This window comes from Clupea harengus, chromosome 11 (assembly GCF_900700415.2).
Source record: "Clupea harengus chromosome 11, Ch_v2.0.2, whole genome shotgun sequence".
In the NCBI taxonomy this organism is placed as follows: domain Eukaryota; kingdom Metazoa; phylum Chordata; class Actinopteri; order Clupeiformes; family Clupeidae; genus Clupea; species Clupea harengus.
Genome location: NC_045162.1, coordinates 22,519,952 through 22,527,619, shown reverse-complemented (window position 1 = coordinate 22,527,619; position 7,668 = coordinate 22,519,952). Strand labels below are relative to the sequence as shown.

General features: G+C 46.9%; 1 long non-coding RNA gene across 1 annotated transcript; it reads right to left on the bottom strand.

Annotated features, from left to right (window-relative positions):
* Positions 1-6,811: 6,811 nt before the first annotated feature.
* LOC122133287 lies at positions 6,812-7,661 on the bottom strand. Its single transcript, XR_006152671.1, has 2 exons — positions 7,065-7,661; positions 6,812-6,870 (listed from the first exon to the last, which is right to left on the bottom strand). It is a non-coding gene; the product is annotated as an uncharacterized LOC122133287 (long non-coding RNA).
* Positions 7,662-7,668: the final 7 nt, after the last annotated feature.

The following is a 7,668-nucleotide window of genomic DNA, read 5'->3' as shown; positions in this document are numbered from 1 at the left end:
CCATCAAACGTACTAGATTTAAATGCTAATCGTTTAAGAATTCATGCAATTAGTACCTGTACGTCTGTGCTGTTGCATAGACTGTAGACCGGAACAAAAGTATTTTAAGCACGGTGCACTACAAAGACAATAAGTGCATATTCAATACAGAGCAGTACATACATTTCCCATTTACATCCCACAATTTACAATGTTTTAATACACATCACATTTACCGTCATAAAACCCCATTTAAAACACAACCACCGGTAAGCATAGGCTACATGTTAATTGAGCTATGCATAACCTGTTTAAAAGAACGCTTCTCCTTACCCGCTTCACGTAAAATCACCACCGGCAGAATCCCCTTTCCAACAGTGCTCTCACCACTGCGTTTGCCGCGCTCTTAATTCAAACAAAAGAATGAACTTGCGGTGTGCCATTTACCTGCGTTTCTTCCGGTCACATGAAGGGAGTGTCAAGTGACTCGCTAGGAAACAGGTGACTCACTTATCCCACTCCCACCCGTCACATATTCCCCCCACTTTGAAAGGTAACCGTCCCGGTACCGGTGATCAAATTCTTTCTAATGCCATGGCCTAAAATAACAGCTGGGGATAAGGTTAACTGACTGAATGGCGTTTTGTTGGCCCTCCAGGTGTTGGGTAGCTGACTGTGGCAACCGGAAGGGGTTGGAGTGTTGGCCTGCTCGTGCCCGTCTTGAGCGTCTCACTGGGTCTTCTCCCGACGGCATAATTTCTTGGGGTGAGTCTGACCCCACCTCTGGAGAGGAGCTACCTGTGCCACCTACTGTTGTCATTGGGGTTTCCGAGTCACCTTGTGACGGGCAATAGCTGGGCATTTGTTGTCCAGCCAGTGTCCCATCTTGTCCAGCTTCACAGCAAGGCCTTGTATCTGGCTGATTAGGTAGAACTTGGAACCACACCTCATCCTCATCCTTTTCATTGGCCTTTGGTCGGTCATCATTTTCTGCTGTGCCACATGGAACGTCCACAAGAGCATCCACCGGTGGTTTATCCTGGCCTGGCAGAGCTTTTAACTCCGAGCGGTGGACATTCATGTCTGGACCCAATCCATCTTCAGGTGTAATATGATACACCAGCCCCTTGTCGTCCCGGCATTTCACCACTCGGTATGCTCTTGGGTCCCACAGATCTTGGATTTTATGCCGGCCGAGTGGATGGCTTCTACGATACACCCTGGCATTCCCTAGGAGGGGGGGTGGAGGCTGACCGTAACGTTCTCTGGTGGTCGCTGCTGCCTCCAGACGGCTCTTGGCGTCAGCGTAGATTTCGGCCAGATGTTCTTTGTGGGTAGTTACCCAATCGGTTGGAGGTGTGTTATCTGGATCTTCTGCTCCCAGCCCCAGCAGGAAATCCACCGGAAGTTGGGGCTTCTGCCCAAACATGAGCTCATATGGGGAGTGACCTGTGGACTGATGGACAGATGTGTTGTATGCAAACAGCAAGTGTGGAAGAGCTTGGGGCCACCTTTTCTTCTTCTCAGGGGGCAGGGTCCGTAAAAGGTTGTGGAGTGTACGATTAAAACGTTCACATTGCCCGTTACCTTGCGGGTGATAGGGGGTGGTTCTGCTTTTGTTAATCCCATACAATTTGCACAGGCGCTTCAGCAATTCTCCCTCAAAGGACCGGCCTTGGTCTGAGTGGATTCTTTTTGGCACCCCAAAGGAGTAGAACCACTTTTCCGTAAGAACCTTGGCCACAGTCTCTGCCTGCTGATTAGCAGTTGGGTAGGCCTGGGTGAATTTGGAAAACACATCGGTAACAATGAGGACATTTTCATAGCCATTACTGGCTTTTTCCAGGGTTGAAAAGTCAATGGCGACAACTTCCAGGGGTTTGGTGGCTAATAGGTGGCCTGCATAAGTTCGGGCAGTAGGAACCACTCCCTTGGCTAGAGTGCACCGCTCGCATTCTTTGCACCACTGCTCAATGTCCCGACGCATCTTAGGCCAGTAACACCTCTGACGGACTAGTTCAGTGGTCCTTTCCACCCCTTGGTGGCCATGATTGTTATGCAAGCTTGTTAATACCTCCTTTTGCAGCACTTTGGGTAGTAGTAGCTGTAGTTTGAGGTCCCGCGCTGGGGGTTGTTGAATCTCACGATACAAGATGCCATCTTGCTCTCGGATTCTGCGCCACTGACGAGCTAGCTCCAGTACCATCTCGGCTTCCTGTGTTCTCTCCTGCCTATTTGGCGGCCGGGCCCTCTTCCAGTACACCAAAAAGGCACCAATCACTGAGTCTTTTGCCTGGAGTGCTCGTAGGTCTGCTGGCAAGCGGGTGGGAGCTGCATCGATGGTGGCGATCACTGCTTGTTGTGCCAGGTGTTCTGGTAGTACCTCGGGCACCCTTAACTCCAATGGAACCGTAATGCCAGAGACCAAGGCTGTAACAAGCTGTGTGGACAGATCACGATTCTGACGTGACAGGGCGTCGGCATTCCGGTTTGCTGTACCAGGGCGATATTTCAACTGAAAGTCGAAAACTGCCAACTGGGAGGCCCACCTCTGTTCAACGGCAGCTAACTTGGCAGTCTGCAGGTGGCTTAAGGGATTGTTGTCTGTATAGACAACAAATTTGGCCCCGAGCAGATATTCTCTGAACCGCTCCGTCACCGCCCATTTCAATGCCAGAAACTCTAGCTTCATCGAACTGTAGTTCGACATATTTCTTTCAGATGGCCGCAATGTTCTACTGGCGAAGGCAATGGGTCGTCTCTTCCCGTCCACCTCCTGAGACAAGACAGATCCCAGGCCCTGGTGACTGGCATCTATTTCAAGGACAAATGGCTTTGAAAAGTCTGCATACTTGAGGACTGGGGCACTTACAAGTTCCTGTTTAAGTGTCTCAAACGCTTGTTCACAGTGGTCATTCCAGAGATTTCCCAGCATGGCATTAGCTCCACCCCTCTTCTTTCCCTTCCCTTGGACTTCTGCTACAAGCTTGTGTAAAGGCCCTGCATGCTTGGCAAAGCATGCCACGAACCTGCGGTAATAAGAGGCGAACCCCAAGAATGAACGCAGGTCGGTCAGGGTGGTAGGGCGCTTCCACTGCAGGACAGTCTGGATCTTATCTGGGTCAGTCGCCACACCACGAGCCGATATAACATGCCCTAAATATTGCACTTCCTCTTGGAAAAAATGGCATTTGCTCAATTTAAGTTTTAAGTTGTGTTCTTTGAGCCTACCTAAGACCACTTCTAGCCGTTGTAAATGCTGTTGAAACGAGGATGAGAAGATCACGATATCATCCAAGTACAACAGCAAGGAGTGGAAACTTTGGTCGCTAAAGATTCGTTCCATCAGGCGCTGGAACGTACTAGGGGCGTTACATAGGCCAAAGGGCATGCGATTAAATTCAAATAACCCGAAGGGTGTACAGAAGGCAGTTTTATCTTTATCCCTCTCAGCCATGGGGACTTGATGGTATCCAGAGGCCAGGTCTAGAGTGGAGAACAGTGTGGCACCTGTCAGTGCGTCCAAGGGTATGCATCCTTCCTTGTTTTGGCATTGAGTTGTCTATAGTCCACACAAAGGCGGATTGTACCATCTTTCTTTTGGACCACTACGATAGGTGAGGCGTATGGACTACAACTAGGTTGGACGATCCCCTTCCCTACCAGTTCTTGTACATGAGCCTTGACTTGTGCAAACTGAGATGGAGGCAGACGCCGGTAACGTTGCCGTACTGGAGCTATATCCTCTAAGTGTATCTCATGTTGGACTAGTGCTGTACAACCCAAGTCCCCGTCATGTTCACTGAATACCCCTCGGTACTGATCTAGGAGGGCCCTAGCTTCCTGCTGTTGTAAAAGTGAAAGTTTTGGCCAATGTACTCCCCTGAAATCTACCGAAGCTATGGTGCTAGCCCCTGCTGCTTGAACAAGAGCTACCTGCTCATCACCTGTACCATCACCGGAGGTGGGGTCCACTATGTGAAGGGTTCCCAGTGTAGTGCGGGGTTGGAGCCACTGATCTTCTGTCCCCACATTAACCACTGGTACATTCACTTTGCCCTGAGTAATGGGCAATAAGGCAGACGAGATAAGGAGATTCACAGGCAATCGACCTTCTCCATAGGGCAGGGGCTCGCGAAAGCATGACATAATAGGACCTGGGACAAGAGAGCAGGTGGCCTGCACAAACTTAAGGCACCCAGCGGGTATACGAAGGGTGGGACCTGGCTGTACTACTGCCTTCCCAATGCACCCAGAGCCAGAGATGCGCTCCAAGCTTTGGCATTCAGATAAAGCTCGTTTCCATCCATTCTCCGCGGTCTGTACTGGCGGACAATGGAAAAGATCCTGCCCATGTTCCTTGAACAGTTCCTGGTAGCAGGGGCTAATAGCGTTCATCCCCAGCAGGCCTGGCACAGATATCTTCTGTTGTCGCGTGGTGGCGTCCAGTGCATCTCTAACCACTAACACTCCTATCTTTGGGAGAGTTTTGCCCAGCACCTCTAAGTCAAGCTCAAGGTAACCCAAGTAGGGAATGGCTAGCCCATTAGCCGCTTTAAGCTGTAGCCAATCACATGGCTGCATTGTTTCAGTGGTCTGAGGTTGTACATGCTGCCGGAAAAAGCTCTGTCACCGTTGTTACCATGGAGCCGGTGTCGAGGAGGCAGCGTGTAAGTACACCCCCAAGACGAATGTCAATGACTGGACAACTTCCAATAAGACGGGTATTAGTAGATGAGGTCTTCTGTTTTGAGCCCAACAAACCCCCTCCTGGTGCCAAGCTCCCAACACCGGAGGGCGCTAGTTTTCCTGCCTCATCACACTGTTGGCGGATGCCCCCGTCTGCTCTCCCCCATGGTAGTCACTCCGTGTTGCCACCCCCTGACCCCCTGGAATGAAAGCCCTGCACATTCTAGCTATATGGCCAGCTTGATTACAACGTAGGCATATGGGCTTCCCGTCTGCCTGGAATTTGTAGGGCCTAGGCTGAGCTGCTGCCGGTCTGTAAGTGGAACTGGTAATACTGCGTGACTGTCCTAGTTGAGTTAAAATTGCATCTAGCTGGGACTGCTGTTTGCGAAGGCACTCCTTCAGCTCTGTCAACTCAGAGGGACTGGCTGTAACTGCATTAGTGTCTGCCTCATAGGAATTGCAGGAATATGCACGGGCTCGGGGGGTGGTCTGTGTGCGCCTATTAAGCCAATCAAGAGCTTCATTGCGTATATCCCTAAAATGTAAACGCTGGTTGGCTGAGATTCTATCCAGCAAGTCACCCTGAAGTTTATCATTACGGAGACCTTCGACAAACTGGTCACGGAGGATGCGATCCGACTGCTCTAAATCCTCGTCCCTCTCCTTTATCTGTTCCATTAACTCCATTAAAACATGGGAATATTCCCTCACAGATTCACTTTCAAACTGCCGGCGGTGATAAAACTGGCGGTACAAAGCATTAAGAGATTTGGAGCAACGGAAGTTATTTTTCAAGATGGAAAAAATTCTCTGTGGGTCCTTGCGATCAGCTGCTGGACTAAACTTTATCTCCCGCTTAGCTTCCCCATCCAAGACATCGTACAAAAACAAAGCCTGCTCAAGTTTAGACATAGAACGGACTGCCAATGACCGCTTTGCTTCCTCAATCCAGTCCTCTACAGACATATTATCAACAGACATTTTACCCGAAAACCTTGAACATTTTCTTTCTCGTGGTACACACACCAGACGCTCAACAGGGGTTGGCCTAGTAGGATTGTTGGGAAGATCCTGGTCAGAGTCTGATATATTTGAAGGACCTGCTTGCCCTCTAAGTTGCTGGTTATCAGCTTGAAGCTGTTTAACCAGCTCCGTCAAAGCCCTAACCTGTTCCTCCAGGGTATCAGACATGTTGTACGATGAGAAAGCCAACCTTGAGAGCGAAGTGTGATGAATCTTCCTCGTGGTAACCACTGAAAAAGGAAAAAAAAACAATATAAAAAGCAAAAAAATATATACAAGTAGCCAGGCAGAATTGCACACCACCTCCTACCCTGCTCGCAGCGCCAAATGTAACCTATACCAGACTGAAGCTTGGCTAAGAATCAGAATTAGCTAGGACAAGGGTGTCGTGGACCCGGTATTCCCCACTATGGGTTATTCAATTAAATGAATGAGGAAAGGAGGCGGCGTATGAAAATAATGCACTTTATTTTCTGATGTCTTATTTGCAGGCAGAGATATAAATAGATGCTTATCAATAAATACTTAAGATCAGTGTGGCAATAAATAGCTTGTATATAAATAGTGATACAATATTGCACAATTCCCATAAAGTGCTTACACAAGCCACTAATACCAAGCAGCACCAGAGCTGCGGTTAGGCTACTATGCCTGCTACAAACTTAAGATAACGAAAGGACACGAATATGTCAATAGTGACAGAGCTATCAAATCATAATTAATCACACCAAAAGAGAGCACTCTCACTGCAAAGGAATGAAAAGAAAAGAGTAGGCTCAGCCAAACACAATAAATAAATAAATAAATAAATAAATAAATAACCAAACACAACTTGGAGGTGGTTTCACACACACACGGTCAAAAGGCACACATTGTAGCAGAACATAACCGCCAAGGCAAGCCTTGAGCTGCTGGCTTAACACTAGTTGCACTGGAACAGCGAATGTGGTTTAAATGTTCCACCCCACTAATTTCGTATTTAATATAAATCTAAGGTAGGGAAAAACAGTGGCTACAAATGACTCCTGTAAGTAACAAACCAAACATTAGCCACATGCCCATCAAACGTACTAGATTTAAATGCTAATCGTTTAAGAATTCATGCAATTAGTACCTGTACGTCTGTGCTGTTGCATAGACTGTAGACCGGAACAAAAGTATTTTAAGCACGGTGCACTACAAAGACAATAAGTGCATATTCAATACAGAGCAGTACATACATTTCCCATTTACATCCCACAATTTACAATGTTTTAATACACATCACATTTACCGTCATAAAACCCCATTTAAAACACAACCACCGGTAAGCATAGGCTACATGTTAATTGAGCTATGCATAACCTGTTTAAAAGAACGCTTCTCCTTACCCGCTTCACGTAAAATCACCACCGGCAGAATCCCCTTTCCAACAGTGCTCTCACCACTGCGTTTGCCGCGCTCTTAATTCAAACAAAAGAATGAACTTGCGGTGTGCCATTTACCTGCGTTTCTTCCGGTCACATGAAGGGAGTGTCAAGTGACTCGCTAGGAAACAGGTGACTCACTTATCCCACTCCCACCCGTCACATATAGAATAGCTTTATAACTATGTTTTGCACTAACAAACTGTCAATACAATTATATTAATTTGAGCAACAAGAACACATATAAACTCATCAGTATTGATATACAAAATGATGTAATATATTTGTATTATATATTGTGAGGCGTATAGCACAACATTGTATTTTGTAGCTATAGGTACACAGATGAAATGTAACAAAAAAAAATCAGTGAACTGTGTAAATGTATATAAAAACTTAAATGCATGCATTTCTACATCGTTGTTCTTTGTTCGTATCAACCTTTGATGATTTTTCCTTTTTTTGTATTTCACTTAACACAGTGAGTTACAAATTAACTCAGCAAATCAATGCTGAGAAAATACAACAAGCACTTGAATAAATAAATACATTTAATATAATGGCTACA